This window comes from Heterocephalus glaber, unplaced genomic scaffold (genome assembly GCF_053883595.1).
Source record: "Heterocephalus glaber isolate CG9 unplaced genomic scaffold, H.glaber_assembly_v1.0 deba00001461, whole genome shotgun sequence".
Taxonomy (NCBI): Eukaryota; Metazoa; Chordata; class Mammalia; order Rodentia; family Bathyergidae; genus Heterocephalus; species Heterocephalus glaber.
Genome location: NW_028258308.1, coordinates 14,838,673 through 14,857,654, shown reverse-complemented (window position 1 = coordinate 14,857,654; position 18,982 = coordinate 14,838,673). Strand labels below are relative to the sequence as shown.

At 34.6% G+C, this 18,982-nt stretch overlaps 1 protein-coding gene and 1 long non-coding RNA gene across 19 annotated transcripts in view; one reads left to right on the top strand and one right to left on the bottom strand.

Annotated features, from left to right (window-relative positions):
• The window catches only part of Tenm3 (teneurin transmembrane protein 3), a 2,554,979-nt gene that overhangs the window by 1,439,724 nt on the left and 1,096,273 nt on the right, over positions 1–18,982 (bottom strand). The gene's annotated exons all lie outside the window — the stretch shown is intronic.
• LOC147826736 (uncharacterized) overlaps positions 15,224–18,982 on the top strand; it is a 54,565-nt gene continuing 50,806 nt past the window's right edge. For both annotated transcript variants that reach the window (XR_015453436.1, XR_015453435.1), the window contains exon 1: positions 15,224–15,359. This is a non-coding gene — a long non-coding RNA (uncharacterized LOC147826736). The remainder of the gene's footprint in view (positions 15,360–18,982) is intronic.

Sequence of the window (18,982 nt, the reverse complement as noted above, 5' to 3'; positions counted from 1 at the left end):
TATTCGACACTCATAGTTGAGCTTGCTGTGGGTAGGTTATTATTCTAGGCTTTGGGGACACAAGGAAAAACCCTGTGCTCTTAAGAATTGTAGCCATGAAAAGAGACTCTCAAAGTATAATTATTACCTGACAAACTAGAGGAATGAGAATAATTTATGATGGAAGAATACTCAGAATGGAGAGAGGCAACCAGAGACAGCTAACAGGAGAAATGGTGGAGGCTTGGGCTAAGTTTAAAAGACAACCATCATAAAATATCTCTTAGAAGATTCAGGTCAATCTTGAAAGAAGACTGCAAATGTAAACGGGAAAACAATGTACAAACATGGTTTGGATGGAGATTTGACCAATTATCACCCACTGTCTCTGGCTCTCAGAATTCTAGAACCATCCTTCCTATGATTTTGTCTTCAATGCTCCTGTCTTTGATGCAGCTTGTACTAAGTCATCCAAAATGGAGATTTTGAGGGTTATTCGGAATTCACATACACTTTTCGGTTTTTCTTATATGTTTTCAACATTGATTTTTTTCTATAATCTTGAGCTAGGCTTGCCTCGCAAGTTCAAATGGTGTCTGAGTTGAGGTACAGTCAAGACCTAGGCACTGGTATTGTTCAAAAAAAGGGGGGGATGTGTGGACGCAAACAAAATTTTTACACCGTTTGCTCACTTGTCAGACTGCCTGTGGACATAATATAAAACATGACCGGGCCTTCTGATTGGAACTTTGCTAGGGAGTCCTCCGTTTTTCCTCCTTCTCTAACTAAGGGGTCAAAACACTAGTTACTCCATACCATCATAGCAGACCAATCCTGAATATCACTTTTGGAACATGTTCCAATTCAAATAGGTACTTGTGGCTGACAGGGACAGTCTAATAATAAATCATAAATATCTACTGAGCTTCCCTTAGAAAAGATGGACTTATTTGACCTTTCAGTTAGAGAGAGAGAGAGAGAGAGAGAGAGACAGACAGACAGACAGACAGAGACAGAGACAGAGACAGAGACAGAGACAGAGTGCACCAAAAAATGTATATACACTTCAGGAAAAGAAAAGTTGTACAATGTTTTTTCAGCAGACGGTGTTACCCTCATATGAGGGATCATGTAGGATGTCATATATCATAGAAAACTCACCACACTGCTGGCCCTTAGCAAAGAAATTGAAAATGCATTTCCAGCAATATCAATGACCAAGGTTACCTAAGCAGGAGCTCACTATACTAACAAATGTCTGCAGACTAATTGCCAGCACTTTTAACACCTCTTGTAATTGTAGAGGCCAAAGGTATTAATCTCATGATATCTCAATGAATTTAGTATTAAAATATGTATATAAGTTTTTTTGTTTCCTGAAGTGTGTATACATTTTTGGTATATATGTGTGTGTGTGTGTGTATATATATATATATATATATATCCTTTAGATTCTGATGTGAATTTAAAATTAAATGAAAATTCTGCCCTTTACTCTTAGAAAAATAAAACAGTCCTCACTTTTGCAATAAAATAATTTGGCATTTATTCTACATCTGAAACTGGATACACGCGAACTTGTGTTATGCAGCACATATTGAATTTCAGAGATAAACATTAGCACTTAAGCTTATTTTACAGAACAAAGTATATGTAATATCTTTAATTTTCATAGTAAGATCATTATTTATTTAATAGATTAAGCTATTCTGTTTTATCTGACATGATCCTTAATAGTGAGGGATATGCATATGTGTTTTTCATTTATGCATAAAAGTTGCTATAGTATTCTTTTAAAATACAAACTCACTAAAATTTTATTTTAACAAATACTTTATAAAATTATTCAGAATAATGGAAAATATTCATAGTAAGTAAAAAATCGAGTTGAAAATGCATAGAAAAATGTCAAATAATTAAGTGTGCTGTTCTGACTCTTTGAATCAATAAAAGTTAACATTTTAAATAACAGATGCATAGTCTGCTGACGTATTTAAATAATATCAACCTAACGTATCTGTCATGATAAAGAAGGAAAGGTAAAGTAGTCAAACCAGCCCTTCTTGCTTTATACTGCATGAATAACAGAGGCACTGGAGGGCTCATTTGCAAATGCTTCGTCTATCAGAGGCACCCTTAGGTTACCTCCCGGCAGCATGCAGAGTAAACTAACTAATGCACACCCAGACTGCAGGTGTTGATTAGACATTTGTGCTCCAAATGAGAATCGCCAAACACTTCTACAGCTAAATTGGCTCTTTTTTTACTCTAGATACAAAGTTAATGAATTCTGTAGGGACTAAGAGATTCACAAAATTCAAATTTAAGTAAAAAAATACAAGTAGAAAAAGGCAAAAAAATTAACTAAAAATCCCCTAAAAATTCAAGCCCCAGATATTCATGATTAGACAAACTATCATTAGCTTTATACCAAAAGGTTAATATACTAAGTTAAGACTCACTATTCTTATTAATCATTATCTAAATAACAATATCATAATAACCTTTTTCTCTATAGTAATAATTTGCATTATGAGATTTGCATCTACTCACCTAGAATTACGGAGCATAACAGACTTCCATTGTGGAATATTCTCCCTAAATTACTTTTTTTTTTTTCAGTAACACAGATCTTGTCTTTCAACTTTTGGTAAGGAAAACATTACTTAATGGCACTTTAATTAAAATGAAATAATATATACAATAGCTGATAAATTCATATCCCTGCCTATGGGTAATAACATACATGGTAGAATAATAATTGGGGATTGAGGTTGAGCCCTTATGTGGAAATATTTACAAGGGGCAGGGGTGAAATGAGGTGATTGGGTCCCTCCTTCTCTGAATGTTCTATATGTCTCATGCTGGAAACTTTAGAATACACTACGTAACTTGTCTACATAAAACAGGATAAGTGGGAAACATTAGATGCTGGGATCATTTTTTCATACTCACTGATATGGCTTTTTACTTCCTCTAGCTCCCATTCAAGATACAATGTCTCTGCCAAGGCTAAACATACCTACTCACAATTACCAATTACTAAAGTCTTTTAACAGGTAGGTAATTCTTCCAGCTCATTGTGAAGTAAGCTGATGAAGAGCATTTACCTTTCTTTCTTTTCCCATACACTGATCCAAATGTGTCCCTTCTCTTCCTCCTAAATCTCAATATTCCTGACTCCTCTCCATGTGCATTGCTCCATCTCTGCATCGGTTTGCAGGTCTCCTCAAGTCTAAGTTAATGACCAAACTCCACAGTTTGGGGACCAAATAAGATTTTGTGGAATTATGCTTCCCTTGATCCTTTTGAGTCTTTATGATTATGTGCTGTAATTGCCAAGGCAGCCAACCTCTGTGAATATAGAAGGGTTGTGGCTTATGATAAAATTGGGTTTAAACCCAGGTTTTCCTTCTTAATGCCTAAGTATTTTGAAGGAAATTTGTATCCTATTTATTCAATGTTTTTTTAATCATAAAATGGAAATTGGGGTAGGATTAAGTAGCAGATATGTATGGAAAAGTGCCTGCCTCACAGGTGGGCAAAATGGGCAGATTTCTTTTTATTATTGACATTAGCTAAGCTAGATAGGAAAGATCAGTGAATAATTAAAATCTTTGTCCTCTATCAAAATGGTATTTTTGTAGAATAGTTGAAGGATAACAGACTTTGTGTACCGTACAAAACAGTGCATTCTAAAGTTATACTAGCAATGCAGCTGTCTGAAGACATAATTTTTCCTACTTTTGTCTGTTTGACATTTTACTATTCTTCAGGGAGGAAATACTTCACCAGAGATTCTATTGTTCCCAGAATGCAGTTTCTAGTGGTATTTTTTAGTAACTCAAAGATCAGGCATGTGTAGAAAACCCACCATCAATAATAGAGCTGGTACTTTACTGGACATCTTTACAAAGAAGATTTACGGTCTTTAGTTCCTTGTGTTTCTAATCATGTGGCTTATTCTATACCTTATGTTCAGCTCATTTTAATAAGTATAAAAATAAAAACATGAAATAAGGTTAATAATTCTCCATTTCTGATTAAATTCCAATTCCCACTTAAAGGCCATGCATACATTTCTGGGTGAGGAATATCCTCATTCAGCTCCAGCGGATTTCAGGTACCTCCTGGGGTACTGGTATCTCCAGCTACTGGTGGTACAATTGTCCCATGTTAAGAGGCTATGTATGCAATGAACTTAGCAAGTGGGGATTTCGATATTTCCTTACATACTTTGTTATATTTAACATTGTATGTGTAATTCTGCTCTATAAAGTTGAAATAACAATAACTACTTCATAGCAAATTAGGAATGCAATTTATGTAAATCTTACCATATGTCCAACATATATTAGGTATTTTACAGACTTTTGTTTCCTTTCTTTCCAATTATATTCTCTCTAATATCCTACAATCTAGCTATTAAGGGCCAGAGAATTTTAAGCGATCTCAATGTAGGTAATAGGTTTCTCATCAAGGACAGATATAATTTTTCAGAGATCCTAATTATCCTTTGAAATTCTTATCATTTTATCTAGCTTGCTTATCTTTTGAACTATTTTATTTAATATAAAATAGTGTTGCCCATTAACTTCAGTATTTGAACGATATATGTGTCTGCTTTTTAAGAAATCTTGATGACTGGTCCAGATGATGCTGGATATTTTCCCACCCAGAAAAGGTTATGTTTTTCTTTTTCAAATGTACAGAATTTAGCCACATTAATCCTAAGATCTGGGCCTGGTTTTGACAGAGGTGAAGATTTAGATAAATGCAGTCCATATGTGATTTGCTCCCATTCCTCAGATGTGGCCTCATGGACTTTTGATTAAGAGTCTGGAAGGTCCTTGTTCACTGATCTCTGAAAGTCTACTGGAGATTAAGTTCTGCCTTCAGAGATCTGAGTCTAGCTCTTTAGCCTACTGCCCCACACAGCTTCACATTTTTACAGTCTTGACAGAGCATGTGCTATGTGTTTGTGACATGTCACCTCCAGAGGGATCTTGCTTCCTAATTACTGCAAAAATGCAGAAGAGTCCCCCATCCTCTCATTGTACCCCGACACCCAGCAAATGTTTTATAGGAAAACCTAGCTTTGTGTTGGCAGGCTTTTAGATTCCTATTTATCACACTAACCCACTAGACTATCAAAACCCTCTGTTGTTGGTTTGTGTTTGTTTAGGCCAGCCTCCATCTTTGTTCTTGTATTTTGAATCTGTACTAACCGTAGGAAGGAAAATACCTTTCAGCTTACATATTAAAGGCTGTTTGCTCCTGTAACTCTATTTCCTCTAGTCCTTGTTACTTCCAGAGCTTTCCATTGTCTTTAAAAAATATGACTTTAGGGGCCAGGGATTTAGCTCAGTGGTTTTGCCACCTGCTGCACAAGCACAAGGACCCGAGTTTGATCCCCAGTACCAAAAAAAAAAAAAGATTTTACTATAATGTATTCATTTCTTTATAACAATATATCATAGATTGAAAAAGAAATCTCGAAGTTGTAATTACAATGCATAAGCATAGTAAAGGTTTTCCTGATCTGCAGCACTTTATAGGGACTATCTGTAAAGCCTATTACATTCTTCTGAAAACATAAAAATGATGACCTAAAGGAGTAGGTCTACAACTGAGTTGCTTGGAAGGTGTTATTGACTGAAAGTAGGCTTGCTTTCAGAGGACAAGGCTTATCGGGATGAGTATCTTACAAGTGACCAGAAGGAAGGTTCAACCCTCCAGATACTGAGTCAAGGTCCAGAAATAAATTCAATAGATATTCAATAATCTATAAGTAGCCATTCAATAACATAACTTTTAAACATATTCCAAGTCTTTATTTTACTACCCATGGACACATAGCTAAGTACTGAATTTTGTATTACAGTAAATGTAAAAGTAGATTGGGTCCAAAAAAGAGGAATCCAAAATGAGGGCTCTTCCTTCAAAATTTTATCATGGCTAGTTAACTTTCCCCCCAAATATAAAATAGGAACAATTGAGGGGCCCAGCAATTTAGCTCAGTTGCACCCCGCCTGCCTTGCAAGTGTAAGGTCCTAAGTTTGATCCCTAGTAATGGAAAAAATAGGAACAATTGATACCAACCTCTTTGGGCTATTCTGGTAATAGAATAAATTTATGTGTAAATGTGTGGACCATCCCTGTCTAATATCTAATTGCTATGTGTACTTGCTGCCATTATTTCTCCAACTTTAGCATCATTAAAAGGTAAACTGAAATAATCATGAGAACTTGATTCACTAGCCTCAAAAGACTTGGGCTCATAACCTATGCTACTCCATTTTTTACCTTTAGCAAATCTTTGAATTATAGTCTTTTATATTCCCATGAGAGAACATTGTATGATTTATTTTTATTACTGCAATAAATTAATGGTCATTTCCACAATTGAAAATCAGTACACTACTCAAAATACTGAACAGATTTGTCTTTCAAGGTCTGAAGACATTTTTCTACTTACCCCAGTGAAATGTTCATTTATGGTGGTGAGGGCACTATACCTATTGCCGGAATGAATTACATACATTAAACATAGCCAAGAGACCACACAATGTTCTTTAACATAAAAAGATGATCACCAACTGTTGAGCTTCCTCTACTGCTTAGGAAAGTAAGATCTAGTGAAACAAGAACTGCTATAGTAGCCTCAGTAGCAATATACAAATATTTGGTTTACCCAATTATTTTTTATATATTTTAAGAACTAATTCATGAAATAAACTACATTCCTGATATATTTCTCTTTAGTTTCTAAGAAATATTCTAGTGAAATGCTTTACTGAGCTCCTGAGTGAGAAATTATATCCTTTTTTGTCGTTGAATCTGTAAATTCCAACAGGTAGAGCATAGAGAGGAGTGAAAAGCATGTTTCCGGTAGTGTCAGTGGCTTATTGCAGTAATCTAAAGGAGGCATTTGTTGGTTTAGTGGGAATAAATAAGACTTCCAGAGTGTCTGTTTTTGTTTTTTTTGTTTTCCAAATGTATTATCACAAAAGATGTCCTTATCTATACTTCAGCATACTAATAGCATGTCAAAGTATCAGGCAGATGGGGCAGTACATATTTTATTTAGCTCACAGCTATTTTATCAGGTTCATACGTAGGTATCTGCATGGCCAGGTATATGTATAACCACATATATACACACATACATATCTATATATGTATAAATGCCTATAAATATATATGGCCATATATGTGGACATCTACTCCCACTGAGGTGAAGAATTCATACTCAATTTTTCTAATGTTAATTTCTTTCACACATAACACTTAGAACTAAAACCATCTTACTAAAATGTCACTCCTGACATTACCATGAATTTATTTTTCAGAATCAATTGGCATTTGAGAAACTTACTACATATTAATTTAACTCTGATGTCCAATACCCCTAAGAAAATTATAATTTAAAAGAATGGAGAGAGTTACATGAGACTTAAGATTAAAATATAATGCAAACTAATAATTCAATGTAAATAAAAATAAAAGTTCACCTTTACTTTATAACTACTTAAAAATAAGCAGAAGAAATAGATTTTTAAATCTGGCTCCTATGAATTAAAAGTACATAGGATTAAATGACTTCAAGTCAGGAACCTGTGTCAAAACATGAGTTACACCGAAAATCACAATTCACATTTCCATTGTTCTCATCAAAAGTCACTTTGCTAAAGGAAAGTTGAGACGTGTATTATTTCTCTTTTCCATTAAGGGTAATAGTATCTGTTAAATGATTTTATATGTTTCAAAAATGTAAGTCTTTTAAAATAGACTCTTCTTTTAATATAGAAGAACTTTTAAAAATTATACCTAAAAGAAAAACATCTCAACACAGATTTGAAATGTAAATGTAGAGTTTTTAAACGTATCTGGTTATCGAAGGAAAGAAGAATATACATTAAAAGGCCCAAGAGAAATCTACATATTGGACAACCCAGGTACCCAAATGTCCTTCTTTCTACAAAAAAAAAGTCATGTTCTTTCATGTAACAAGATGTTAAACTCAACAATTAATGGTGGAGGATCAAAAAGGAAAACTTTCTCAGTATGCCAGGAAAAAAAGTGTTTTTATGTACATTCTCATACTTTTTCAAAAGTAATGGTGAGAAACAGGTACCATAGAGTTTTAAAAGAGATTAAGTGTATGTGGGGGATACATTAATAATACATTAATGTTCTAGCTGGAACAAGCCTTTAAAATGATCTAAAACCATTTATTTTGTACAGGCACTATATTCATACACAGGAGCATAGACGTATTCTTGGTAATATCCTTTGCCACTCATGGAATATTTCAACTTTCCTTATGATTGTCTTTTTCATAATAAAAAAATCATTCATGGACAAATGTGTTCTTAGAGTTAATTTTGGTGATGGAACAGGGATAAATGAAATACAGAGTTAACATCAAAGCTTTGTATTAAACAATGTTTCAGTTCTGTAACTGTTCAAAAAGAGAAAACTGAAGGACTTGGATTCTTCCTGCTTTCTGTAATACTTTAATTAATATTTCTAGGATTAAAGAAATAAGGGTAGGAGGTTGAATCTTGAATTTAAACCAGAATAATCTTATGGGTAAAATTACAATGTGTCTAAATTTAGTATTCATGCAAAAGAAACTATACACTCAGCAGAGAAAACACATATTTGAGCCTAAGTAAGCCATACCAATAGATAATTAGATATGATTTTGAAAATTAATAGGTCAGAATCACATCTTTTGTAAGTAGGTCACCTAAGATGAAAATCTGACTTTATTCTTGTTCACTGTAACAGTAACCTTTCGCGCCTCTAGATCCCAGAAGACAACAAAATGATTCAACCTTACTGAAATTTCACCTCCAGTAATCCATTATATCTTAACTTACACATTAAGATTTTAAAACCTCCATCTGGTGGACATAACTTGACCTCTTTTGATTTATTGGCAACCTGTTTTCACAGGTAAGCAAAATTATTTTTCCTTTGACCACCTGGCGCAGGCGAGAACTGCCGAGGCAAGTCTGCTCTCTAGTGAGCTGTTACTGCACTACCAACATGCCATTACCAGGGAAGAATCAGGGTGATTTAATGCCTAGGAAATTAGAGCTTAAGATACTCTTGGAAACTAGAGGCCCACTAAATGTCTCCTTATCCCTAATCAATTGTGATCTGAAACAATTGCTCCACCAGCAGCGGGGAATTCATTCTCCTTGCCTGAGTTGGAGGAATTAGTGGTGCTCATGATTATTAAGTAAGGAGTATAGTAAGTGAGAAACACCTCAATTATATGCAAAGGTTTCAGTAGATGATATTAGAGTCCAGGGTTTCTTGGAGCATGGCCTGCTAATGATTTCCACCAACATCATATTTTGTGAGGGTAGAGAGGGCATCTGTTGCATAAAACAGTTTTGTGGATCCCACGCTCTATTACCCCATCAGTAAAAATTCTGAAAGTTAATTTATAAACATCTCTTTCTTATTTTATAAACATCTCCATCTATTTTACTTCCCCTATAAGATCAAATGCACCAATTATATAGGGACATATAAGGGAAACAGTAGGGGTACTCAGGAAATTGGTATTTCTTTCCATTTTCATCTGTACATGCTATTTTAATATAATGTGAGAATTTTGTTAAAAGAATAGTGGCAATTTCCAGATTGGCAGAACCTTGTACTCCTGGAAAATGGTGTGACTAAGATCTATTCCCATCCTTTTCTTTTCCTCCAAAATATACCCATCCTTCTGTATTTCCAGAAATGGCTAACAGACAGGGGACACTCTGGACTACCATAGTCCCACCTCCACCCTTCCTCAATAGCTCACACTTCTCTTCATCCTTTGGCATTACTTCTTTAGAACTCATAACACTGTGGCTACTTGGTTCTATAAAATCCCAGGCCCCTTCTCACACACTTCTCTCCCTCAGTTGTATTTACTTTTAGAGGCTTCCTTCTTAATAAATGTTCTCCCTATCATGATAATGTAACTGAAATTACTTAATTCTCCACTGCATTTCATCTTTCACAATAGCATGCGTACTGATGATAAGGCTTGCAACAGTCATGAGAGCCAGCAGTATGCTGCTTTTGCATGTTTTACTTTGTTATGCTTCTAACTGTAGAGTATACAGTCAGATTTGCATTTTTCAAAGGGCAATTTTGGCAACAGTATGAAAGATGGTTTGAAGATATGAGAAAATATCTGAGAAACCAAGTACAAAGCTATTTAAATTTCTAAACTCATACAATGATGGTGGCATGAAAGAGAAGAGAGCCTTCAGATGGATTTAGGAGTTAGAAAATCCAGGATTTTATAAACCACTGAATGTGGGAGTGAGGAAAAAGTATGGCCAAGAAAGACTAAGGATCATATCTTCAGAATCACTGAGGTGCAGAATGCAGGAGGAATATCAAGTTTAGTGGAATTGATTTATTTTTAAGTGTGTCTACACCCAAATTTTTAAAAAATGGTTCAATGTGACTTCTAAATATAGTGTATAGACAAACATTTACAATGAAATATGAGCAAGCAATTCAGAATAATAGAAACATTAGAACAGGACAAAGAGCTGGAAGCAAAATTGATAAACAAAAATGCATACTTTAGATTGCCAAGTATTCACTTGTCTTACATTTATTTCTGAGACTTCTGTCAGCCAATGCAAAGAAAGGAACAAAATTAGCTTCTGAGACCAATTTATCTTCTCAAGAGAATGAAAACTAGCCTAAGAAGTATTAAATGACTGAGTGGTTGAAACTCCGAACTAATTTTGACAGAATATTAGTTTAAAAAATAAAGATTTTTTGTTTCAACTTAATAGTGTAACATGCTGACAACTTAAAATTGCCATGAGGACTGGTTAGATGGAAGCCAGAATTCCTATGTTATGACAGAGAGAAGGCACTGGAAAGGAATATTTCTGAGAGCTGTACTTATTTTTAAATTTCACTTTACCAATTTTAGTTGAAGCAGATGATTTTTGACACTTAAAAAATTTCTCACTTTCTATCTCATTATATATTGTTTGCCCCAGAAAATTGCTTAGTAAACATTTGAATATAACCTATTCAAATAAAAAGAGAACTAGAACTTTAGATTTTCTTTTTAAATTATTTTATGATTCCTGTAACTTTCAAGGATTACAAAAACGTAAAATGTGGATTTAATCAAATTTTGGCCAGGAGTATGGGCTGGAGGCCATTTTGGCAGGTAGATTAATTATTTTAAAACTCAAAGTTTTATGAACCTCATTGTAGCATATTATACTAAAAGGATTAAATGTATCTGCCATTAGGAGGAATAAAAACCTTGACTTTATTGACAAGTTGTAGTTGAACGGAAAAATTGACAGGGTGAAGGTAAATCATTTTAAATTTTTATGACTCATTGTTCATAGATTACATTTTCTTCCATGTAACCAGATTTTTAAAAAAGAAAATCTGAGGTTTTAATTGCTTAGAAAAATAATGGGGGTAAAGTGGTATAGAGCGGGAGAAAGAAAAATGAACTCCTCTAGATTGTACACATTCTCTGCGCCAGACAGGATGTAGCGAGCTACATGATTATTGGGGCTTTAAATGAGGGGTCTAAGTTTCCATGTTTTCTGGCATGTATAGATGAGGAACCCAAGCTCAGCGCGCTTCAGTTGGCTTTAGTTTCCACTGTTAATACATTAAGAGTTGGGACTGAAACTCAAATTTCTGAATTCTAAACCAGTGTTAAGAGAAAAATAACTCCCCTTTAAAAGATTGTTTTCATCCCAAAATAGCAGGAATGAGGGTTGCATAGGAAAGACAAAAATTTATCAGTGCACAAGCATACCAAAAAATTTAACCAACATTAAAGTATAAATATTAAAATGAAAAAGAAAAGCTAAAAAAGTTGTGCCATTGATGTATTGATTTAACACAAATTTATTGAGTGCAAATCACTCTTTTCAGGCCAAAAGAAGAGGGCTGAAAGGTCATGACAACAACCCTGAACTCAATTTTTAGTTCAAAGTCAAATTTGTCCTAGGTATAAAACAATCCATGCAGTGTAGTCTTTTCCAAGTTAGTTAAACCTTAACTTCTAGGTATAAAATGAATACGCAGTCTTTTATGATCATACATATTTAACCTTTCATAAAATGCTTTTAACCTGAAAAATGGGAGTCATATGCAGATTTAGAGCTTGGATTTTGCAACGAGCTGCATGTGATTTTACGTCTCAGCGTTCTGCTTATTTTACACAAACTTGCAATATGAAAGTAAGATAAATGCCTGCACCTAACTGTAGTTATCAACCTTAAATAAGATGGAATGGTACAATATGTAGTAAAGTGCTCTGATCACACTAATTGATTTCTAAAAAATACTGTAGTGTTAGTATAATAGTGGTAGAAACATTAGCATCAGTTTATGAAGTCCAAATGGAAAAGTTACAAAATAGCTCTCATTTGACACTAGAATAAAAATCACTGCTCTGTATTGCAAATTAGGCTTCTTGTATTTTGTTTCTTCTCTCCAATCCCTTTCTCCTCTATATCTTTGCCTACTTTTTCATTTTTTCTCTAGAGTGCATAAATATATATAATATAATGTAACTTTTAACACATAATTGTGAATACATGGATATAAATTATATACAATTTTTAATTTATATTAAAGTGTTATATTGTCATGTAGCTAACGTACTTTGTCTTGTTTTTTGATTAGTGTATAAATTCTTAGATGACAGGTATTGAAATCATCTTACTTTTCTTCAGAACTTTATAGTTATACTTGCTACTTCATGTACTTGAACAGAAAATTAATTTCTCTGTTTTGGACAAAGATAAATTCAAACTTACTTTTAAAAATCATAGCAAAATCTGAAAACAGAGCAGACCAATAGTAACGCTTCAATAGCAAAATCAGAAGTGAAAAAGCCTTCCACTGACTTTTTTTGTGTCAGTCTCCTCCCCACTTTCTACTCCATTTTATCTTGCTTCCCATCCTCTCCCCCACTTCAAGGATCGCACACGCAGACCCATTTTAACTACCTGTATGAGGTTGTTTTAGCTTTTGAGAAAGACTGCTTTATTTGGAACCCAAATCAGAAAAAGAGATATAAGAAAATTAAGAAATTAAGTCAGAAAAAGAAAAACTTAGAAATCAAGTCAGCAGTCATTTGGCTATCAAGAAAGGAGCAGGAATTAAACTCTTTAATAACTAAAAATGATTTCACACTTATGTATTGTTTTCCTCTTAGGTATTTTTTTAAACACTAAAGATGGACGTTAAAGATTCCACCTGTGTATTGAAAGCTATTGGGTGACTTAGATTAATGATATGGTGTGCTTATGTTTTCTGCACACTCTGGAGCACACTCAGGTGGGCTGCTGAATGCTTCATTCTGGGGCCTGAGTCACTGACTCCTGAAGGGAGGTGTTCAAAGACTAGGTGTTAACACGCTAGAATTCAATTAAACCAACAGAGGACACTGGCAGTTCTTGTCATGGTACTGACATTGTAGTTGTAACTTCTTGAAGCCTTTTTAAAAAATACATTTTAGGTTTCTTAGACTAGGGTGAATTAATTTCACAACCCAGTGTCAAAATAAATGGAAATAAAAATAAACAAGTAAAAAAACCCCATACTGTTCATACTTCATTTTTAACTTTCTACAGTACATTTATTTTATTAAACGCTTGTTGCTACTATATTAAATCCAGGGAAAACTTCTAAAACCCCAGCGCAATAAATGTTATTCAAAATCAAATGCACCACATTCTCATTTTATGCAGGGAAATGTAGAGATTACTAGTAGTTTCTTGTTTTAAATTAACTCCTTATTAGCCTCTAACCTACACTGAGGAATACACTGACTTGAAAAAAACAAGGTTTTTTAAAATTTCAAAAATATATGTGATACTTGATTATCAGATAAATCTAGGTTAATTCTTTCTGCATATTAACTTGAAAACATGTCTAGCTTCAAAAAGTAATGTGACCATTTTATATGTACAATTTGGGAAATAGAAAAAAGAAAACAAAGATTGTATCATCCGAAATTAGGAGTTATTACCACAGCCGTGTTTCATTAGTTTCCTTTTGTTTGATAGTTGAGATGATAGGGCATACTTAAAAATTCATCTTTGACATCAGTGCCTTTATTTAGTTTTGATTTTACTTTTTCACCTTTTATGAAGTATATTTCCTTGTTATTACATAGACTTCATAAGCATCAGTGGCTGATTACTTATCCAGCACGAATAGAATTCCACATACTATGACACGTATGATATCCTTTTGAGATTAATACTCAGAGTTACACTCAGGACACAATCTGATGAAATAAATGTCAACTCGTGCTGCCCAAGGAGAACCTTTGCACTTAATATAACTGCTAATGCCCACTATCAGATTAAGATATGGGGCAACCTCTCTCTAGATAACATCAAATTACTTGCATTCCTTGCTTCAAAACTTTTATTGCACATTCTTGTTTCTGTTCTCCTCAGAAACATTACTGCAGGTGGCTTTCTACTTTGTTAGAGTAAAGCAAAACAGTGAAGACATCCCTGAGATTATGCAGCTAGCTACCTAATCTGCCCCCTACAGCTCTCTCTCCAGGAGGAAAAGCTTCAACACTAATTCTCTCCCCTAAAGTGTGACCACCATAAGAACTTCCTGTGGTTACTCCCCTGGGACAAACAGTGTGTTGGAATGTATGAATGGGTAAAGGAATGAGCAGAGGATACCGTTCTGATGCATCAAACTTCAACTGATAAGTGCTAAAGCGTACTGTTTAGATATAGATACTTAGGGGGTTTTTTTCTCTGTAAAAGATTATTAATAGGATAAAAAAATCCCTTAAAACAGTTTCTTCATACATAATGACTTGGAATATAGTGATTAAATAAATTTAGGATATATAAATGAAATAAATACACAGTTTAGCCCAGATATGATGAGTCTTTGGGCTACTTGGGGGTAGTTCTTGAATCTGGGACAAGAAGATTGTATCTAATCAAAATCCTACAGCATATTCCACTTTGCAGAGCGCCGTGTATGAGGCCAGCTTTAGGCTACATTAGGTCTTGGGTGAGAGTTGTCAGTGAAGCAGCTCTATTCTCAGATATTTTCTCTCCGCAGTCAAGCACTAGTGCCCTCCTTTCCTCTTTTGTAATCCCCAGGTCAAAACTGAAATGTGAATGGCTGATGACAGTTTAAAGTGTTACACCTCCCAGGGGGAAGAGAATTTGAATAGGCATGAAGCTTTAAGCTGCTGGGTAGAGTTCTGATGCAGAATTCCCTAGTATCAAGAGAGCTCTTTTTTTACTACAGGTAGGTACAGGAGGACTTGGGGAGCACCAAGGCCTTCCCAGCATGTCAGACACACACCCTTCCAGGTTTGTATTGAGGTCAAGCGTGCTAAATGGTGAAATTTCTTTTGGCGGGAAGGAGTTCTCATTGACGACTTAAAATTCCCTGTGCTAGAAGCAGAGCCAGTGTATTTTCTTTGCCTTTTTTTCCTCTCAGATTTGTGTATGGGATTGGCATAATAAACACGATTAGTTTTAGGAGCCATGTCTCTATGCATGTTACTTACTATCCAAATTTGGGGCAAGTTAGTTAGATTTTTGAGCCTCAGTTTTGTTTCATAATATAGTTTGATTTGTGTTGGTTCATATTTTTTGTTTTAGTAAAATATATGTAATTCTCATTTTCTACATTTGTATACATAAAATTTCCTTGTATACTGCCTGGTATTAAACAGGCATTAAACAAATGGTCTGCTTTTTTTCTTGGTTGTATACTTTTAAGGAATTTATGGTTTTTAAGTCAAGGGAATTTAAAAGTAATGTCTATCAACATTTTTATCTGCTGTATCTATATGTATGTGTTTTAGCATCAAGATCCATTTAATAACGATGATATTCCAGAAATCTGAAAACTAAAATGCTTTAAATGATCACCATACCATTTTCTTTATTACCTCTCATCCTTGTGTCCATTTGAGTAATCTAAGATGTCTGTGTCCACATTAATGATTATAACACTCCCATGGTGTTTGGGAGAGATAATAACAGCCCATGGTAGCTAGTATTTATATGAAGGATAGAATCAGGATTTGTCTGAGCAGATTTTATCTTAAATACTTAAAGACTAAGTTGTAACCATTAATTTTAGTGTGAATCCAGAGACTGCATTTTAGCATGCATCTTTAAAAATTATCACCAAGTATCATAAGACTCTGAAGGGAAAACAATATACTAAAAATCAGGATTTTTCCCCCTTCAAGGAACTGGTCCAGAAAGTATTGTGTGACACTTTTTATTGATTTTTCGTCACTGTTATTCTTTTGTTAACACTTCTCATTCCCCAAATAGATTTTCAACATAATATAACCTTTAAATTAGACTGAAGGATGGTAAAATGTAGTATTAACTAGCATGATAATTCCAATCTCAAGAGTACTTCATAATCATCTGACTGGAGAGCCATTTAAAAATAGATTCCTGGCCATCATTCCAGACTATAAATTGCAATCTGCAAAGTGGGAAACCTTTATCTCTGTTAAACAAAGAAGCAGAAACTTCACAGGTAACTTTTTTTAATGGCCTAGACTTGAAAACTTTGTTGTAGAATATGTTTAGTTATACAGTGGACCCTCAAGTTATGATAGGCCTGACATACAAACAACTTGGGTTAATTAGGTTAATGGAAGATTCACCTGCCTCTTGTTAGCCATAGCTTGTACCCAGGTAAACATCCAGATCTCAGCTGTATTGACTTACAACCAATTTGAGTTACAACCAGTACTCGGGAACCATTGAGTTCATAAGTTAAGGGTCCACTGTATTGGGACTAAAGGAAATGAGCAGCTTGCTGATTACTTTGGTGCAGATAAACAAGATGATTAGAAAATGAGAAAGAAATCCACATTTTTGAAACATGTACTATATGAGTCACCCAAAAAATCCTAAACATTATTCCCATTGAAATATTACTGTAAATTGTACCATTATATTTAATTTATAGTTGGAAAACGTGGTTTATGAAGATTAAGTGGCTTTTTATAGTTATACATTTTATCAGTGGTTAGGCTTACACATGATCTCAGGTCTATCTTAAAGTTGCTATTTTTTTCTACTGGATCACTTTTCCAAATCTAAGTGATTTGAGTTCTGTGATCAGACCTTGTTGAAACAACTTTTCAGCCTCCTTTTTGTTAATTGCTTTTTCTCTTTGTGCAAAATGTAAAACCTGAAAACAATGATTCCCATTACTATTCTAATATGAAAACTGTATATTATGTGGAAGGCACTGAGGAAATGGCAGAGAATGATATAAAGAGATAGAAGAAAAGGGCCCTGCCTTCAGGTCCCTTATAACCCATTTGAGATTATAACAAATCTATGAGGGAGGAAAAACAATATACTCCCTAAAAAAGTAAAGAAAAAATACTATACCTGAGGCCAAAAAACTCTTATGTCTTGCCAATTTATAATTAATTTGATTTGTTACTTTAAGAATAATGTTATTTTCTGTGCCATTAAGCAAGAAAAAAAAATAATTTAAGTTTAGCAGCCTACCATCATGTTATTCTCCCAAAAGCAAGAGTGGTCCTCCCAGCTTCTTGTTGCTTTGAAATTTCTTTTTCAGATTCTCAGGGCTTTATCAGTCCATGCTCCAGCCAGCCGTCAGCTGAGTGGCATGGCGTGTGATAGCAACCCTTTTGCAAACACCTCAATAATAAAATGAGGTAGCTTCATCTACTTGTGGGTATTTTCCTTTACTGAGTCCCATAATGTACTTGCTGCTTTGAAATACTTGCTTCACTAATATAAAATTCATGACCCTCTGCTCTTTCTGTGCCTTCTACATATATACATAATAACTTGTGTTTCAGCAGAGAAGCACAGTTTACTTTGTAAAAAGCCCTTTTAAATGGCAATTAACCTGAACTTGTTTAGTGTTAACTAGTCACATAACTCTATTGAAGAAATGAAAGAAGTAGCAGTTAGGACGATGTTCACAGGCCTACGTGACCACTATGTGGTCAGCAGTTTTAAAAAATGATTCAATGTGAGGCATGTTTGGGTTTTAGAATTACTAGAAGATAAAAAATCATCCATCAAAAATCAATTTAAAATGGTCATTAACCATCTAAGGACTATTGAAGGTGATAGTAGGGGAAAGCAATATGAGGCAGGGAGTTAATTTTGAGTTCATGAGGGTTGGTTAGGGTAAGTGGAAGTGGAGAGGCGAGAGAATCCCAGGTGAAAAGGATTGCTAGCATAAAAGGTGCATGGAGAGAAAAACGAAGCACTGTTTGGCAGGCAATCCACAGACTCGAGAAAGCATGACATTTAAAACATTCCTATATATTAGTATCTAAATATTCTCACTGTTTTACAGTCATTTGATACTTTCTACTGCCTACATAATAAAGGACAAAATCGTTAGAACAGAATCTAAGGCCTTCCATAAATTGCGTCAACCTACCATTTCCATTTTCTCTCCTACTCAGCCAGTGCTTTTGTGCATCGATGTCACGTTTCTACCTTCATGCACTGCTTGGAGCGCTTTTTTTTTTTTTTTCCTGACTATAGGCCCTTTTATTTGAACACACCAACCTCTTTCGATGCACAATTATGGCATGAATGAGAATTTCATGACCAGTAATCCCCTCCATAAGACAATACACAAAAATCACCTGGTGGTTTATGCTTCCCAGAGCCATTTGCAAAAGCAGGTGGCATTTAGCTTTTTGTGACTGCCCATTAGATTCGTGGTCAGCCTTAAGAAGAGCCACCCTATAACTGATTGCTTCATGCAAAAAGAGGGAGCAGAGCCATTAAGGGCTACCAGTGTGACACAGGTGTTGAATTACTTTTCTCAGTATGTTTTATTCCATGCTTTTCCACTACAGAGAAAGACAATGAGATAGTTAGCTTGAGTGTGCACTGTGCATGTTTATGTGCTATTATTCATGAGGTTAAACACAATCTCAGCCAAGTCATGGTTT